We start from the raw sequence: 21,022 nt of genomic DNA on the forward strand, positions 1-21,022 counted from the left end.
TATAGCGAATTATCCAACTAAATTTAAAACACAGAGATTTATAACACAAACTAATAGAAATTTTAAAGAATAGGAACCATGGGAAACCTCAATAATGTATTGAACCAGAGCAGCTGAAACGAGATAATACAAGAACGATATTTATATTATTATTTTGATAAACGAAAAATTTATTCATCATAGCTATTAAAAAAATTAGGGATTATAGTATATAACATTTTTTTTTGCTTTTTAAATAGTGCTTTTGCGTTTTTATCCTTAATCGTGCAGTAGGCTATATTTTAACCCTTCTCATTTAGATATGATAGCAAATTATTTGCACATTATTTATTATTAGTTCTAGTATTCCACACTTATTATCATAACGAATAACTAAGCATATGAATATACAATGAATATTCATAAAGCTAGTATAGTGTATTCCCAAATGGAAAAAAAATAATTGGATGACGGTTGCTGTCATAGAAGACGTCACACGGTATGTCGCTAGACATGATACCGCTCTTGCTTGATTTGCATGTCTTGCCACTTTTGCCGTATGTTAAGTAACTACTTATTGCACCGTAGGAACAGAAATACTATAGGCCATGCGCGGTGATCACCATGTGGAGAGAAGGAATTAATATATATTTGTTTTATTTTTAAATATGTTTTTATATCTGAGCTTTTTATAATTTAAATTTTTTTTTATCATCAAAAATCTCTCCTAGTTTATACACATTCGTAACTAATAATTATAACAAAACGGTGAACAGTCCTACATAATATATGATTACGAAGATACGTTAATCCAAACGTATATCTTGTGATATTTCAATACAGGTAAGATCTATTTAAATTGAAAATAAATACCTCCAATATCCTACATATAATCCTATGATAAAGTAATATAGTGTATCACACACTCGTATGGCAAGCCTCAGCTGTCTGAAGTATTCAAAATAGTATATTATTATATCATTTTTTTATTATATTATATACTGTATTGTAATGAATTATACGTTTTGCATTATATTACTTGGTTTTAGCATTATATTATATCTATTTCTAATATATTATGTAAAAAATGTAACAAATTATTGACTATTTGTATTATATTATTCGGTTTTGGCGATATATTATGAACATTTACTATTATATTATTAATAAAATACATTATATTATAATATAATTGTATTATATTAAACGTATTTACCTTACTTTATAACATACAACATTATTATATTATACGGATTCGTTAGTTATATTATTATTTTGTATGATGTTTATTATACGTCACGACTTATTTCAGTTCTTCTAACTCTTTCTCTCCCTCCCCCTGTTCACTAGCAATCAGCGGCAGAATCTGAATTGTGTGACTGTTGAAGAATAACTAATTATCTTTACTACGTACTAGGCCTAGGCCTACTAGGGGATCTAGCCTAGACGTAGCTAGTTAGACAAGTGACCAAGGACCACCGGACAGCTACAACTAATACTACAATACAATAATACTACTACAATAACTACTACTGCTACTACCTAGGCCTAGCTAGTAGAGTACTAGGTAACTACTACTAGGCTCTAGGGCGTATGTATGATGTTAACTACTAGGCCTAGGCCTACTAGTACTAGGCTAGGCCTAGACTTAAATTGTAGTAGGCTAGGGCCGGGCCTGCTGCCTTAGGCTAGGCTACTACTACTACTACTAGGCAGTCAGCCCATGATGGGTACGAGTAAGCCAAAATTTTGGATAAGTAAACCAAAATTTGGGTACGAGCTAGTTGGCATGGGTACGGGTTGACCTGTATCCTTCTAGCTAATCGTACTAGGCCTAGGCCTCAAGTAAGTCTACACTACCCAGTCCGGCTACAATATGGTTTATTTTGTTTTATAGCTTTATTGATAGCTGGGTTCAAATCTGGGTTGGGATGGCTTTTTCTCATTCTAAAACAGATTTCCTTATCATAATAAAATAATATATGAATTTATTTGTAATATTGTAATGTATACATAATATAAGTAATTGCCATTGCATTTATTATTATTGATTATATATTATACGGTTACCCCTTAATTATACTATAGTATAATTTCCTTGTTATATTTTACAATATTTTCTTCATAATTCTACAATTTTGTCTTTCACAGCACAGATTTATCATACTGAATCATCACACACCAAGTCTCATAAATCTCTACTGTATTTGTCCAAGCTACTCCAGCTACATGGTATTGCCTTGAGGCTAAACTACACTGGCACTACCATCATTCCTGGCTCGTCAACCTGGACAACATAAGCACAGTTTCAGTTTATTTACCATTTCAATTTCTGAACATAAGAGATGAACAACTTATATGGATGGATAACCGTAAGAGCGAAGCTCGTTCACCGGTCACCCGTTAGTGCAGTGACATTACAGACAACATAAAGACAGGACAAAGGTGCAATACATAACAAGACATGTGAACACTTGTGTTTGCAACCCCTTGGATAAAATAATATATTTATATAAAGGAGAAAGTTAGATATTATAATATTTCTTTTCGATCATACAATGATAATTTTAAAATTACTTCCTAAGAAGTCATACTACTGATTCAAAATAGTGACTTACACCCTGTGGTCAAGGCTTTACTTTCTCTTATGCTTATTTCCTCCAACATACAGAGTACATAGGACTTTTTTTATTCATAACTGTTGAATTGCATCCCAATACATAGTACCTATTGGTATTATATCTAAAAATACAAAGGCGGCTAACACAGATAGTTCCATATATACAGTACTCTTTTATAAATAGATGTATCTCTCCAAACTACTCCCAACTACCTAATCTAATAATAGTACTATTAGCATACTACTATACACTTTGTAGACAAGAAATAAGTTCTATACACCTAGAGGACTTACAGTATGGTAGTACAGTAGATCGCCCTCTCACTGGCTCGGTCAACATAATCTATGCCTAGATTATTACAGTAATTAAAGTACATTATTACAGAGATTTTTTTTTTTTTTTTTTGCAGAAATCAAAGTTATGTGTATAGAAAGCAGTACTCGTATTAAAAACTAAGCATTTTGCAGGTCTTGAACGCAAACTGGCAGGATATTTTTTATTGTTGAAATGAATTGAATCCTAACTTATTTTCTACGAACTGGAGACGAAGACATATTATGACCCTTTTATTTAAATTTATTTGAATAGACCTCCATGTAAAGTCATTAAAGGCTACATGATTGTTTTATATTTTAATATGTGATAGTAGAAAATCATTGTGTATAATGAGGACTATGAATCTTATATTTACTTGCATTCTCATCTTTTTAAAATATTATTTATAATGCTGGTAATGAGTTTAAAATTTAATTATATTGACTATTTTTGATAATCATCATGTCCTTATAAATTCATTTATATTTCTTTTGTGTAATATATTTCATATATTATGTATTAAATAAATTGGTAAGGCCCTATACTGTTATTATTTAAAAAAAGTTTATATACACTATTATTTAAATGCCTACCAATATTAGTATTAATTGTTTATGTAAATATTTTGTCTAGTTGTCTTGATTTTTTGTATAGGCCAATGGCATCAATGTTTTTCTCAACGCAAATTAGCCTAATAATGCCACAATTAGACACATGATTCATTGATTTCTGATATTCTGTACTTGTGTTTGCATTACTAAGATAGTAGTTAATATATTTTATTTATAATGTATGTATAAACATATATTCATATTTTTTAAAACATTTTTAATACCTATCTACCTTTCTGATATTGTTACTATTATATAATATTTTTTGAGGCAGCAATAAAACAAAAATTAAAACATTTAATTTGACCTATACTGTACTATGTTAGTTCAGGAGATAAAGTGTGTGTGGGCAGAAACTAGTGTGTTGGAAGTAGGTGGTGTGAGGTGTATAGTTGTCACTTTAAGACCTAAATTAGATGTTTTCTGAAGAAAAGAAGTAAGCGGATACGCTTTCAAACAACTCCAAGAAGATTCACACAAAAATAATTACTTTCCAATAAAATAGTATAACAGTGTATATTACAGTACATTGAATAACCTCGAGCGGAATAATAATGCACATAAAAAAACATTCATTTCCTTGTCGGAAAGTGCCCTCTCTAGTTTTCTATTAATTTATTAATAATTATTATTAATTAATGAGTAATATGAACATATTTTTAACATTCAATGCTGGAAGCTGGTTCTACTCCTAACAAAGTTTCATACCTCCAAATTTCATCAACGTATTCAAAGCACTTCAATATTAAATATCACATTTAACATAAAAAATCGGGTTTTGGATAGAATTTTGCTTAAAAACATATACAAAAAACATCGATAAAAAATACTTTTCGTATTCAAAAACATTTGATACTTGGTATAAATGTTCACTATATGTTGCTCTATTCACAGAAACAAAATTGCATTCATGAAAGTTTTTTGTTAGTTGTTTTTTCAAAATCGTTATTAGGTTGAAAAAAATGAGTTGGAATTGTATGATCTTTCATAAGTGTACATTTTGTAAAAACGTAAATTAAAAAAATCAGTGATATGGCTTGATAGTTATTTTTTTTTTGCAATATGGATGGAGCAACCTATATTGAACATTTATACCAAGTATCAAATGTTTTTGAATACGAAAAGTATTTTTATCGATTTTGTTTGTATATGTTTTTAAGCAAAATTCTATCAAAACCTGAATTTGTAATGTTAAATGTGATATTTATTTAAGTGTTTTGAATACGTTGATGAAATTTGGAGGTATGAAACTTTGTTAGGAGTAGATACAGCTTCCAGCCTTAAATGTAAAAAATATGTTCATATTACTCATTAATTAATAATAATTATTAATAAATTAATAGAAAACTAGAGAGGGCACTTTTCGAAAAGAATATTTTTTTATGTGCGTTATTATTCCGCTCGAGTTTATTCAATGTACTGTAATATACACTGTTATACTATTTTATTGGAAAGTAATTATTTTTGTGTGAATCTTCTTGAAGTTGTTTGAAAGCGTATCCTTTTACTTCTTTTCTTCAGAAACATCTAATTTAGGTCTTAAAGTGACAAATATACACCTCACACCAGATTCTGCCCACACACACTTCATCTCCTGAACTAACATAGTACAGTATAAGTCAAAATAATTGTTTAAAATTTTTTTTTATTGGAAACAATCTGCCTCAAAAAATATTATACAATAGTAACAATATCAGAAAGGTAGGTATTGTAATAATGTTTAAATTTAAAAATGTAAAAAAAAAAAACTGAATGTTTATACATACATTACAAATGAAATATATTAACTACTATGTTATTTTAGTAATGCATACACAAGTACAGAATATCAGAAATCAAAGAATCATGTTTCTAAATGTGGCATTATTAGGCTAATTTGCTTTGAGAAAAACATTGATGCCATTGGCCTATACAAAAAATCAAGGCAATTAGACAAAATATTTATATAAACAATTTTGTAATACTAATATTGGTAGGCATAAAATAAGTGTATATAAACTTTCCTTAAATAATAACAGTAGGCCTATAGGGCCTTACCAATTTATTTAATACATAATATATGAACTATATTCCACAAAAGAAATATAAATGAATTTATGTGGACATAATGATTATCAAAACTAGTCAATATAATTAAATTTTAAACTCATTACCAGCATTATAAATAAAATTTTAAAAAGATGAGAATGCAAGTGAATATAAGATTATAGTCCTCATTATACACAATGATTTTCTACTATCACATATTAAAATTTAAAACAATCATGTAGCCTTTAATGACTTTACATGGAGGTCTATTCAAATAAATTTAAATAAAAGGGTCATAATATGTCTTCGTCTCCAGTTCGTAGAAAATGAAGTTAGGATTCCATTCATTTCAACAATAAAAAATATTCAAAATATCCTGCCAGCTTGCGTTCAAGAGTACAACCTTAGTTTTTAATACGAGTACTGCTTTCTATACACATAACTTTGATTTCTGCAAAAAAAAAAAAAATCTCTGTAATAATGTACTTTAATTACTGTAATAATCTAGGTATAGATTATGTTGACCGGGCCAGTGAGAGGGCGTTCGACTGTACTACCATAAGTCCTCTAGGTGTATACAACTTACTTCTTGTCTACAAAGTGTATAGTAGCATGCTAATAGTACTATTATTAGATTAGGTAGTTGGGAGTAGATTGGAGAGATACATCTATTTATAAGAGAGTACTGTATATGGAACTATCTGTGTTAGCCGCCTTTGTATTTTTAGATATAATACCAATAGGTACTATGTATTGGGATGCAATTCAACAGTTATGAATCAAAAAGTCCTATGTACTCTGTATGTTGGAGGAAATAAGCATAAGAGAAAATAAAGCCTTGACCACAGGGTGTAAGTCACTATTTTGAATCAGTAGTATGACTTCTTAGGAAATAATTTTAAAATTATCATTGTATGATCGAAAAGAAATATTATAATATCTAACTTTCTCCTTTATATAAATATATTATTTTATCCAAGGGGTTGCAAACACAAGTGTTCACATGTCTTGTTATGTATTGCACCTTTGTCCTGTCTTTATGTTGTCTGTAATGTCACTGCACTAACGGGTGACCGGTAAACGAGCTTCGCTCTTACGGTTATCAATCCATATAAGTTGTTCATCTCTTATGTTCAGAAATTGAAATGGTAAATAAACTGAAACTGAAACTGTGCTTATGTGGTCCAGGTTGACGAGCCAGGAATGATGGTAGTGCCAGTATACCGTGTAGTTTAGCCTCAAGGCAATACCATGTAGCTGGAGTAGCTTGGACAAATACAGTAGAAATTTATGAGACTTGGTGTGTGATGATTCAGTATGATAAATTTGTGCTGTGAAAGACAAAATTGTAGAATTATGAAGAAAATATTGTAAAATATAACAAGGAAATTATACTATAGTATAATTAAGGGGTAACAGTATAATATATAATTAATAATAATAAATGCAATGGCAATTACTTATATTATGTATACATTACAATATTACAAATAAATTCATATATTATTTTATTATGATAAGGAAATCTGTTTTAGAATGAGAAAAAGCCATCCAAACCCAAATTTGAACCCAGCTATCAATAAAGCTATAAAACAAAATAAACCATATTGTAGCCGGACTGGGTAGCGTAGACTTACTTGAGACCTAGGCCTAGTACGATTAGCTAGAAGGATACAGGTCAACCCGTACCCATGCCAACTCGCTCGTACCCAAATTTTGGTTTACTTATCCAAAATTTTGGCTTACTCATACCCATCATGGGCTGACTGCCTAGTAGTAGTAGTAGTAGTAGCCCAGCCTAAGGCAGCAGGCCCGGTCCTAGCCAAGTCTAGGCCTAGCCTAACTAGGCCTAGGCCTAGTAGTAGTTAACATCATACATACGCCCTAGAGCCTAGTAGTTGCTACCTAGTACTCTACTTGCTAGGCCTAGGTAGTAGCAGTAGTAGTTATTGTAGTAGTATTATTGTATTGTAGTATTAGTTGTAGCTGTCCGGTGGTCCTTGGTCACTTGTCTAACTAGCTACGTCTAGGCTAGATCCCCTAGTAGGCCTAGGCCTAGTACGTAGTAAAGATAATTATTTATTCTTCAACAGTCACACAATTCAGATTCTGCCGCTGATTGCTAGTGAACAGGGGGAGGGAGAGAAAGAGTTAGAAGAACTGAAATAAGTCGTGACGTATAATAAACATCATACAAAATAATAACATAACTAACGAATCCGTATAATATAATAATGTTGTATGTTATAAAGTAAGGTAAATGCGTTTAATATAATACAATTATATTATAATATAATGTATTTTATTAATAATATAATAGTAAATGTTCATAATATAATGCCAAAACCGAATAATATAATACAAATAGTCAATAATTTGTTACATTTTTCACATAATATATTAGAAATAGATATAATATAATGCTAAAACTAAGTAATATAATGCAAAACGTATATTTCATTACAATACAATATATAATATAATAAAAAAATGATATAATAATATAATATTTTGAATACTTCAGACAGCTGAGGCTTGCCATAATATACAATTGTGAACACAAGTTTAGTTCATTGCCAAAAAATGCTTTCCATTGAATGTTATTTTCAACTATTATACAACAATTTTCTTAATAAAAATAAACTATTATTAGTCTAGTAAATGCGCTTCTATAAAAAAAAAGATGATAAAAAAAAGATTATTATGCTTATTATTTCCTAGAGTTGCGACGACACAACATTAACTTCTCGGTTAAAGCAGAATGCCGCAAACCATAACCATGAATCGACACGGGTTCAATGCTCTTCTCGACAACAATTCTGGTGGTAGTTGAACAAGCCTGTTTCGGATAAGGACTTAACACTGTAGTGTAAAATGCCGGCTGGCTCTTTACAATTTACATTTTACACATTACCTAGGCTAAATAATTCCATCATCACCTCCTCACCACCAAGCGGACCATTCGTCTGTCCACAACGACAGGCACTGATCGACACCCTGATTAACAACTGTGCCTTTAAACAATTCAATTTACAAACACAATAACCAACTGTATATAGTAATTTGATAAAGATGTAATGATGCTTTTACATTTTTTGCGGTGGGTTTATTTTACAGAAAGGCCAATCAATATCATGATACCATGAATTCATGCCTTCCTTCCTGTTGTAGACGGATCTGAACACGGCCCGTCCGTTTTACGAAGAGCAAATACCTCAATAATATTAATTGGTTTCCTTATTGATCCATATCATAACAATCAATCTTGAGAAGATTAAAATTCCAAAAAAGATACCCAAGAAAATAATCGTGGAATAGAGAATGACAAAAAGCTTCGGTTTTACCCTCTTATTTCCCCCCAAACCACCACAGACCGAAAAAGAAGTACTTTTGTACAGTAACACTGGGCTAAACTGAAACGAATTAAATGAACTTGAGTTCAGGATTCAGGCATGTTGCTATTTATTTAACAAAATAGAGGCACTTACCGATGTTTTTGGAATAAAAATACTTCGGTCGTTACCCCATAAATGCATAAGAGGATTAGGCCTATCTTTCTGTTTGTCTTCTAAACGTGTTTCCAGTTCTGCTGGTAAGTTATTGCGTGTGGTCAAATTCATGTAGGCATCCGTTGATTCGGTATATAACGGTATAGATAGAAATACAATTACCATGATATTGTACAAAAATATGTCTTATACATCCATCGTATAAGTAACCACGATGTTGCCAAAGTAACTGTATATAAGAGTTTAGAAATGATACTATTCTACTTATTGATATAGATAATCTATCAGATCAGTTTTCGTATTTATGAGATATAAAATATAAAAAAGAATTATATCATTGTAGAATGTGCTCCAGTGTTGATGTGCTTATTAAAATAATTGTTATACATCATACAGATTTTTAGAGTGATTTGTATCCAAAGTGTGTATGTTATGCACACTTAAACACGACATAAACTTAATCTATACAATTCAATTGCAACAATTCATTTTAAGCGTTCGTAAAGTATCTTTTGAATAATATTATAGAATTACATGAGTACATTTAAATTGTTAATAGTAGTCTAAATGAGATAGAGATTCGTATTGCTGTTTCGAACGACCTGCTTTACAAACGTTACTGACGTTATAAATAGGAATTTATATTCATAAACTATATAACAACATTTATGTAGATCAGTTGAACAATGATCTTTAATTATAAACCGATAAATATTACTAGGCTGTGTTTCCGCAGTCAAAAATTAACGGATAATTATCCGATAAAAGTTAACCGATAGCATGGACAAAAAGAATTGTTCATGCCGATAGAACCGATAAGAGGTTCCGCTGAAGATTATCGGATCATTTTCTGACAAATCAGATAGTTATCTCAATAAATATTTAACCTTTAACCTGAAGGACAAAATGTTGCTTTAGATGCGAATTGAGAGTTTGTGGATATTGATGTGCTTCCACGTGACTTTCTAGACTATAGTTATGTTGTGTAGTCATGTGCATGAACAAAAACTGATGCGGGGCCTACCATTTTACTGAGATGTAAGTTTTACAGAATGAAATAAACACTGACACATAATATATGCTGGTACTAAAAAATGCTGCAAATAGTAACATAATACATTAATTGTATCAACTAATAGTTTCAGTTGACTAACAATAGAACAATTATAAAGCCTGTTCCCATAGTAATGGACGAGTCTGTCAAAACGCCACAAACAAGTGATTTTTAAACTACTCGTATCAAAAAACCTGTACATTAAATCAATTTATGTTTCAAAATTACAAATCAAAAATTAAAACTCTTGCCTCTTGTACAAAAATGAATGAATGAAGTAATTGAATTTGAAAAATGCAAATTCAGTTTACTTGTTACGTTAAGACTGCTCAGGCTTTTGAAAATTGTCTCCTATCTTTTAACACTAGCAGGTCTGAAAATAATAACTATTTCGGCCCATGTTAAAAGAATACAAAATTAAATTTCTTTTTTTTACAATTTGTGAGATTATTAAGAAACCGATTTTCTTGAATTTCAATAGGCATGTTCTGTAAGTAGATACCTTGTATTGTTTTGTATCATGCTAATAAACAAACATACAAAGCAAGTACTATTCTATTTTGCCAAGTAATACATTCATTATTATATATCTATTACTGTAGAATCACTGTAGTATTGCAGTTAATGATGATACAAGATTCAATTTATTTTGTCAAAATATTAAAATGGAAACTAGAATGTGAGTACATTTCATTAAAAAACATGAATAAAACAAACTGATGATGTTGATGTTTATCTGCCCAAACCTGTATGTATAAGATGAATGGTTACATAGAATGCTGGTGACATTTAACGCTGATGTGATACGTTTGTGTAGTACGGTATGAGTGTAAGCTTGGTTCCTTTGAAGGAATAGAATATGTTTCTAGTGGTGTTTAAAGTGTTTGCTTTCTTGATTCTCTTCAAGTACCAGCAAATTATTTCATCAGTGAGTGCCTCTTCAAGTCAGATGTAGGCCTACTGCTGCCAGCTGTTAGAGCTACCCTTGTAAAATAAAGTTGAAAAAATAAATAAATCAAGGTCTTGATATATCATGATGAGTGACACAAACTATTGTTGGGCCCAAGAAAGCATGTTTACACTTTTAAAAAAGTATTGTTTAAATTCTTTTTTATAAATTGTTTGAGTTGAACATTTTTGTTAATACTTTTTCTGGGGGTTTGTGTTTACAATTGATAGTAGGGCCTATCTGTTTTTGATAGATACAAGCAGTTGCCTATGCCTAGCCTAGCCCAACGGCGGATTAGTACAACTTCGAAATATAGTTGCTCTAGACATTTGCATCTTTACAAAATAAAATGTTCTATCATAATGTGTTCCTAATTATAACGCAGGTTGAGGGCGCTAAACATAACATTTACGAGATCAAAGAAGGTGGCGTAAGCCACAGAAAAAAAAAGATGTTATATTGTGCTCTCCCCTCCTCATCACTAAGGCATTGCCACAGCCTTGTCGTTTCCAACACATCATATGCATTGATTTTGCCGCCTCATGATGTTGTGGAACTGTATTCCAACACCAGCGTGGGATTCGAACCCACGACATTCGTGTTGTTAACACGGCGCTCAGTCGACTGAGCTAACCGGTCATCTTGATTATAAAAAGGTTAATATAAACTTCGGAACACTGTCCAGAAAAGTTATTTTAGTAGGCCTATTTTGTGAAGAGGGTATCGCCGCTGGACGGTTCGGTGCGTTTTGGAATAATTTAAGTGTAGCGATATATTATATAATTGTTTATAATTATTATACTTAAGCGTGGTTCCCACTGGAACGCAACGCGATGCAACGTAACGACGCAACGTGCTGTATTGCGTAATCACAAGTGGAAACCGACGACGTAACAGTGCTCCAAACGTCGCTACGGGAAATCAAATCAGTTTGCGCAACACAACGCAAGAACACCGGAAAACATAAAGCTTGGTTCCCACTAGCGACGCAACGTGACGCAACCTACGCAACGTAAGAAAATACCCTTCCAATACTGTGTTTGCCCCCGCCTGCGTGAAATCAAACCTGCGATTTTTGCAGCATTGTTGCGTCGTCGGTTCCCACTTGTGATTACGCAATACATCACTTTGCGTCAATACGTCGCTGCGTTGCGTTCTAGTGGGAACCATGCTTTAAAGCATTTAACGCAATGTTCTCGGAAAACCCGGTAGGTGTCGCTGTACACGACTAAAGCTTTTACAGAACACTCTCAATAATACTTTCGTAGTGAAAAATCAGGCAATGACCTAAAATGCCCCAGATATGCATGGAACACCTTAGAATGGTTTCAAGAGGGTTGGAAACGCTGAAAAACATACGAAACAGTATATATATCTTAGCCAAAAAGTGAATTTTATGATTTTATTTTAAATAACCTGTGTCGTCACAAAGAACGTCATCTTCATCTTTTGGAGGCAAAATCCGGACCACGGTCCCAATTCTGGACCACTTTTTAGTATAATTTTCAGACCTGCTAGTGTTAAAAGATTAGGACAGAATTTTCAAAAGCCGGCGAGCTGCAGTCTTAAAGTAACAAGTAAACTGAAATTTCATTTTCTCGAGAACTACTTGTCCAAAAACCTTCAGTTTTGTACAAGAGTTATAATTTGTGAATTGTAATTTTAAAACATAATTTGATTTAATTTACAGGTTTATTGTTAGTCAACTGAAGCTTGTTAGTTTACTATAGGAGAATTTTACAGAAGGCGGAGGTATGCACTCTCAGAGTGGCTTTCAAGTTTTAATATGTTCTTGCTCTTATATGGATTACCAATATTTTGATGACGCCATCATGTAAAAAAATTGAATATTATTATGTGGGTCTCGTAATTTCACCAAGCTGTTTACGGTACTGTATGTTTTCTATAGGACACATAACATGTCCATGTTGTGTTTTAAAAAAATTTAAAAACTATCTTCGATCAGAAAGATCACCTATAATACGTTGTTATTATTTGAAAATGCTTTGTTTTACAATTCTGTCGATTTAATTGTGTTTATACTATACAGTAGTTATTTCCAACAGGTAGAAAACTTAGTAGGTAGGATTTTGGTTTGTGTGACCAAGGCAATCTAACAGCAGGATATTGAGCTCGCCTTGCCAAGATAGGAACGTTCAACAGTCCTTGTATTTGATCTTATGTCTGGCTGCGACAAATACCACCAGTACTGTACTATGTACATATTTTCTACGGCTCAGTGTCTGGTATTAGGGGCCTGCTACTGATCATGCCGCTGCCACTGCTAAGCCCTTTGATATTCGGAGCTCAGCATCATGTCGGACGTCTGGTTTTCTGTAAAGTCTGCTATTCGAAATACGCTTTTAATGGGAAAAAGGAATTTGTGATCTTTTGGTCCATCAAGAAAAGTCTGGTTGGGAGAGTTTCCAGACCGGCATTGGCAGAGTCGACTGTATTAACAGAACTTCGTTTGGTTAGAAAGGAGGCTGAAGAAAGTAAATACGAGTATGTAAACTGAAAACTTGTTTATTACATCCAATAGGTTTCTATGACAACTGAAGATACAAATTCTACTTTATGTCAATCAATAATGTGCAATAGACATCAATAGCAAACAGACAGACATAAGTAAATAACGCACAATTGGGAATTTGGTTATTAAGAATAGCAGATCTGCGCATATTGATGACAAATCGACATCAGCAGCTGGGTCGTGAAGACCTAACACAATTCTGGGATGAAATGACTACCAGTAATTTGAAAAAGCTCAGATGAAAGCAAAAACTTTTCTAAATGCTGTATATAGACTGACATGGAGCACTAATAATTTCACACATACATACATTATACATACATACATACATATTCCCACACATATTACAGTATTAATTATGATTTTATTGGAAACTGAAAACTGTATTGATCCAGTGGGTTTGTAATTTAGATTTTGGTACATATTTGTTTCTTGGATGTTACTTTACCAGATCTAATAATTACTTCTTTATATTAGAATTACATATATATATAAAATATTGAAATTGTTTCCAAACCAACAGAAATGGAAAATATACTGTAGCAACCATCATTTAATCTGTTTTATATTAAAAATATTGCCATAAAAATGCTTGCGTTATCAATTAAAGATAGTAATAGTAACGGTGAGATTAAATTTCCACTTGTTGTCATAATGACGGGTTATTTCACTGTTTTAGAAATGAACTGAAACTGTTCATTAAATAAAAAAAAAAACAGAAACAATAATGTATTTTCCATTTGGTTTCCTGTGTTCTTAGAAGAAAAACTATCTACTTTTAAAGGTAGCACCAATTGAAAAAAAAAATTAATTGAGGTCCTGAAATTAAGGATAACTCTTCATTAAATTAAAAAAAAAAAACGAAACAAAAATGTATTTTCCATTTGGTTTCCTGTGTTCTTAGAAGAAAAACTATCTAGTTTTAAAGGTAGCACCAATTGAAAAAATAACCGAGAATAATAAATTAATTTAGCATGGTTGCTTTAAGTCAATTGTTACGCAGCTACAGTACTGTAACTAATTTGTATGAGGATAACGCATATAAAATCATTGTTGGTAATACAGAAGTATATTACTACATAAATTTGTCCTTTAATGATGGTAGTTTTGAGATTAAATGTTTTTTTGGTTCAGGTAGCACAGAAGAAAGTATCGCCAGTTTGTGTTTGATACGTTGGTGACCAAGAGGTTGTTATTCTTAATCAGCATCTTCGCCTTCATGTTCGCTTTCACTTGTCCAGAGCGTCAGGTTGTCTCTTAGTAGTTGCATGATTAGGGTGGAGTCTTTGTAAGAATCTTCTGTGAGCTGGTCAAGCTCTGCAATAGCCGTGTCAAAGCTTTTCTTGGCCAGTTCGCATGCGTCCTTAACCTCTCCCTTCATTTCGTAGAAGAAAACAGAGTAGTTGAGTGCAAGACCTAGACGGACTGGATCAGTTGCTACCATTGGAACCCCGTAGGCTTCCTCATATGCTGCGCCAGCATCTTCTATTTCTTTTTTCTTCTCCTCATCTTCAGATACTTCGGCAGCATAACGATGGTAATCTCCTTTCATTTTATAATAAAATACATAATCCTCTTTGTTTTCTTGTTTGTCAATTTTTTCAGTCAGAGTAATAATAAGCCCCCACACTCTTTTACAGATGTCCTTTAATTCTTCAACGATGTCTTTCTTGAAATTTCCTGCTAGCTCTTTTTTGCGACCTTCATGTTTCTGTTCCATTGACGTTATTACTCGCCAAGCTGAACGCCTTGCACCTGCAATATTTTTGAAAGCTACTGAAAATAGGTTGCGTTCCTCTACTTGAAGCTTTTCTTTGGAAACGTCGTTGATAACCATTTCCATATAATTTGCCATATCATCGTACCGTTCTGCTTGCTCGGCCAACTTGGCCATCTCAACGTTTTCCTTCCTAGACTTCATTTCTGTATAAAAAGAGAAGGAAAAAATGCTGTCAGAGTTTGTTTTATAGTTTGTGTTATGCTACTGCTGTTGTTACCAGATTGCAACAAATTTCATTCAAAAAAGGTCGCCCAAATTGAGATATTGTTATAACTTCACGATAGTACTGTGAATTATTGCCACAGTGCTAAGACATCATCAGGATTTGATACAACATACTACTATCCAATCCATTATGTATTTCAATAAAATATGTTGCTTCACAATGACAATATGATCCAATACGATGGACCACAACATGAGTATGGTACTTTAATATGAATTTGAAAATAGTCATTCGTCATTCGTAGCCAATTTCTTAAATGTGGGAAAAGGGAATAAGCTCCCCTCCACCCCCCTTGAACGTAAATTAACTTCCAGTTTTGAAGGTGGGATTATACCAGCGACTCAAAAGTGTAGGCTAGATACTCACAATTTTACCGACAAAAATTTATATCATTTGTGGCAAAATTAAAATTTTCTGTGATGCAGATATTTTAATCTGTGATAGATCTGTAATCCAACTTTTATTTTGTCACTTTGTAGATAGAAATTTGTTTGTGCCAAAGAGCATTTATCTTTGTTTTAATTCAATGTGCAAAGGTCCTTAATATATGTTTTATTTTAAAGAAATATTTAAAATTATTTAAACATAATTTTTATTGTGTTGTTACCAAAAATCACTGATGTTTAAAAGCATCAAAACATGTGTACAGTAGTCTGTGTGGGGAGGCTCTAGGAACAAACAACAATTACCATGAGATATTAAACTTCACTGTAATATAATAACTAATAACTAGAAAAAAATATATTTAAAATTTGAAATTTATGGTTAAATACAATACAATACAACACTCCGGTATAGCAGAAAAACATAATCTAGAGAAAAAAATACAATAAAACTTGAGATAGTATGAGATCGGAAGCACCACACTGAATGCATCTAAGTACAATTTTATTCAGTAGTAAACCACACACCTTAATCTAAAGAAGCCTAGCAGTACAGTGTATGAGTCACTAAAGCAAGAATATTCTACATTGCCTCATCGTCAATAGACATGTAATTAATTATTCATTTGATAGCAAATGGCAAACACTGCACAGTTACCTTTAAATTGATTTATGCAGTGTTTTTTGCTATAATGGTTTACTACATGTCTACATCCTTTAACTGTGGCTAAGCTGAGTTGAACATGATTACTACAATTACTTTCTGTGTTTCATCATGTATTTTTGATGGTCATGGTTGTCCATACTGTGCTATGGTTGGGATAAATGAGTAGTAGTAACTAACATAACATAAATGAGTAGTAGTAACTAACATAACATAAATGAGTAGTAGTAACTAACATAACATAAATGAGTAGTAGTAACTAACATAACATAAATGAGTAGTAGTAACTAACATAACATAAATGAGTAGTAGTAACTAACATAACATAAATGAGTAGTAGTAACTAACATAACATAAATGAGTAGTAGTAACTAACATAACATAAATGAGTAGTAGTAACTAACATAACATAAATGAGTAGTAGTAACATAACATAAATGAGTAGTAGTAACTAACATAAATGAGTAGTAGTAACTAACATAACATAAATGAGTAGTAGTAACTAACATAACATAAATGAGTAGTAGTAACTAACATAACATAAATGAGTAGTAGTAACTAACATAACATAAATGAGTAGTAGTAACTAACATAACATAAATGAGTAGTAGTAACTAACATAACATAAATGAGTAGTAGTAACTAACATAACATAAATGAGTAGTAGTAACTAACATAACATAAATGAGTAGTAGTAACTAACATAACATAAATGAGTAGTAGTAACTAACATAACATAAATGAGTAGTAGTAACTAACATAACATAAATGAGTAGTAGTAACTAACATAACATAAATGAGTAGTAGTAACTAACATAACATAAATGAGTAGTAGTAACTAACATAACATAAATGAGTAGTAGTAACTAACATAACATAAATGAGTAGTAGTAACTAACATAACATAAATGAGTAGTAGTAACTAACATAACATAAATGAGTAGTAGTAACTAACATAACATAAATGAGTAGTAGTAACTAACATAACATAAATGAGTAGTAGTAACTAACATAACATAAATGAGTAGTAGTAACTAACATAACATAACATCATTCATTTCAAACAGAGTGCATTGACTATTTAAAACTAAAATGGTAAACTAATACAGTATTTAATGTAATGTAATATAAGAGTAACCCTTTTTGGAGTCGCATGGCATAGTACAGTATAAATAGCTTTTTTACTATAACTAGAAAAATTGCTATACTATTGAATTCATCTATAATTAATTAAGTTTAATTAAGAACATTTCAATACCAAAAATTGGTGGTAGTGCAATGCTAGGTTGACTGCTAAAATTAAAAATAATGAATTACTGTACTTTTGATATCACAGTATTTTTGCCAGATTAATTGACCCATTGAATGTAATGGGTTGCTCACTACAGTACTAATAACAAGTTTGAATTTATTGAGAAAAAAAACTGGTCTTACTACAGTATAGGTAAATTTGTATTTAATGTGTATACTTGCTTGGCGTATCCTTTGCTCATAGTCATATACTGTAACAAGTTGCAACATGTTCGTTAAGTAAAGCTAGCTAGTAGTCGGGTGTACATTATTTCAAGTACAACAAAAAACAACACTGAACCTTGTGTATGTGGTGTGTATGTAGAGAGACGTTCTTGGTAGAAATAAATTGGTAGGTAGAGAGTCCATTAATTATCGGGTAGAAACCTAAACATGTCCCCCGACAAAATATCAAAATTATTATTATAATTACTAACACAGGGGTGCGTCAATTAATGAACTATGGTGTGTCAATATCATAAACAACATGGTCACAGTGCGTCAAAATGGGTGCGTCATGGTCACCTAAAGGTAAGTCACCTAAAGGTAAGTCACATTTTTGACGCACGGGTGCGTCATGGTATTCATAAGGTATGACACACATCGGACAAAATGACGCACATCGGACAAAATGAACTCTCCCGAGGGTCGTATAGTGGGTCATACAATTGACGTGCATTAGTATTACTATACTCATACTGTAGTATCACGTACACTCTAATCAGTTACAGTATATCAGTGATGTAAATTGGTTCTCTTAATTTGTGTACTGATAATTACTTGAAGTTGAATATAAAAAAAAACAAAAGAGGTTATTATTGATTATAGGAAACGTGATAAATACCACAGTGAGCTGATAATTATGAATGATAAGGTTGAGATTGTAAAACATTAATATTTAGGTACAATAATTAATGATAAACTTAACTGGAAAGAACATTCAACATACGTTACCAATACGTGCAAACAGAGGCTTTATTTTTTAAGACGTATGTTTGCAATAGAATCTTGGTGTTGTTTTACGAATCAGTAATGTATCAGTTTTAACATTTTGTGCAATAGCTTGGTTTATAGCCTCGATAAACAATGTATGATTATGAAGACAGTAGAGAAAATCAGTAAAACAGCTTACAGAATAATAGGAACTAAAGATAGTAAGAACGCTAAAGATATTGTTAACAGTGCCATAAGTACAACATTGTAAGTAATTATGTCGGATGAGTATCACCCTCTCCACCATTACCTTGTCTTTAGTAAGTCAGGGCGTTTAGTGTACCCAAGATGGAAAACAATGAATAAATAAATAAATAAATGAAATGTATGCTTACCAGGCTATTGTTATTGACATTTTATTTATGCAGTCATGAGGTTAGAAGTAAAATAGCAAAAAAGTTTAACATGAAAAATAAAATAAAACAGTAAATAATAACTGGTTCAGTTATTTTGGTGCATAATTATTAATAGGCCCTAGATAGAGGCTAGGCCTATAATTTTACAAATAAAATGTAATAATTATAAAACTAAAGAAACTTGTGTGACATTATTATATTTTATTGGAATTTGATATCAAATTTAGTTAAGCTAGGCCGTGAGACTTACGCATTATGAGTGAGAGTTGGAAGGTATATAAGACAATTATGGTATGGTGGTAGCCTAGGCTAGGCCTAGGCCCACAAATGTGTGCACGACTTATCCTTTTGCTGCCTGGTCAGTGTGGTTGTTCTAATGACCACCACCATCAGGCAACACAACTCTCGCTGTTTAAATTAAATTTGGGCACGCATTAAATCAAACACTTACCGACTGTAATGTCACTTGACAAATATGCCTTGGAAAAAGTATTCAATTTTATTTAAATTTCACAAATATAGCAAAATAATTCAGCCTTTATCTCACTATCTAGAATGGTCACACCCTTTACCGCCGTTAACTTGTGAGGAGAAATCAGGATTTATTTAAATGAGATATAGCGCCCTCTCTAAAAATGTTCATTGTTTAGTGCTCATCACTTTCGCTTTGATCCTTTATTCCTTTACTCCATGATTATTCACACATTTTGGCTAATTGAATACGAATTGGAAAATCTGAAAATTCGTAATGCAGTAGTAGGCTATGTATCGTACACTTACAAATGTTCGTGGTCAATCGTAATGAATTGTCACCGTGAAGCACGACGACTTTTTACAAAAAATGTAAAATATAGACCTACTGTAGTTTTTCACGCTGCTGCTCTCTAGCCCGCTACGTCACACGAGATGACTCCTTCATTAGATGAAATCAAGCAGCAGTTATAGTACTACACTTTGACATTTTTGCTAAAATGCATTTCTGGTATTTATGAGTCCCATGACAATACTGTATTTCGCTGTCAGATAATCATTGAATTATTATCAAAACAGTCCATGAAAGTTTTTGTTTGTAATATGATACTTTACACTTGAGGTATCTAAGGTGTGATGAAGTGACCCCCAGACTTGACCTTAGCAATAAAATAAACTAAATTGAGTCTGTTTCATATCAAAGTTATTCACTTCTGTAACAAAATTCATATTATAAAAAGAGTAAAGAAACGTTTAATTATAACTCAAAAACCACATTGTCTGACAAACACTGTTGAAGTATTTTTTGCTTTCAATTACATTTTTTCAGGTAAAATAACTATTATGTGACAATAAAATGACACATTCAAAAACAAATTTGAGATAAAAAATATTTTTCAGAGGGACAATATATCTTTAAAACTAAATCTTATTAGTAAGCGTTTTTTGTAAGAAATATTTCTTGTTTATAAATAGAACTCCCAAATTTGACTCTGGACTTAGCGCTGTATTAAATAACATATCAATATTATTTACTTTATTTATTCACATTTGTAATAAATTTAATTGATTATTTCTAAATAATAAATTCTAGGACTTTGTTTTCCTCCTAGCGAAATCGGCGAGAGATCATGTAGCCTAGGCCTACACAAAATTAATATTTTAACCGTATTTTATTCGAATAACACCCAACCAAATTATTTACTTCCGCGAATACGCCTTGGGGCGTGTATACACAATATTACAACAAACTATCATATC

The 21,022-nt window shown here is 31.8% G+C and overlaps 1 pseudogene across 1 annotated transcript; it reads right to left on the reverse strand.

Annotated features, from left to right (window-relative positions):
• Positions 1 to 13,576: 13,576 nt before the first annotated feature.
• Positions 13,577 to 19,883, reverse strand: LOC144845146 (14-3-3 protein zeta pseudogene; annotated as a pseudogene). The gene is made up of 2 exons (XR_013612499.1): positions 19,743 to 19,883; positions 13,577 to 15,522 (listed from the first exon to the last, which is right to left on the reverse strand). The product of XR_013612499.1 is annotated as a 14-3-3 protein zeta pseudogene (transcript).
• Between the last annotated feature and the right edge of the window lie 1,139 nt (positions 19,884 to 21,022).

This window comes from Antedon bifida, chromosome 6, assembly GCF_963402885.1.
Source record: "Antedon bifida chromosome 6, ecAntBifi1.1, whole genome shotgun sequence".
Lineage (NCBI taxonomy): Eukaryota > Metazoa > Echinodermata > Crinoidea > Comatulida > Antedonidae > Antedon > Antedon bifida.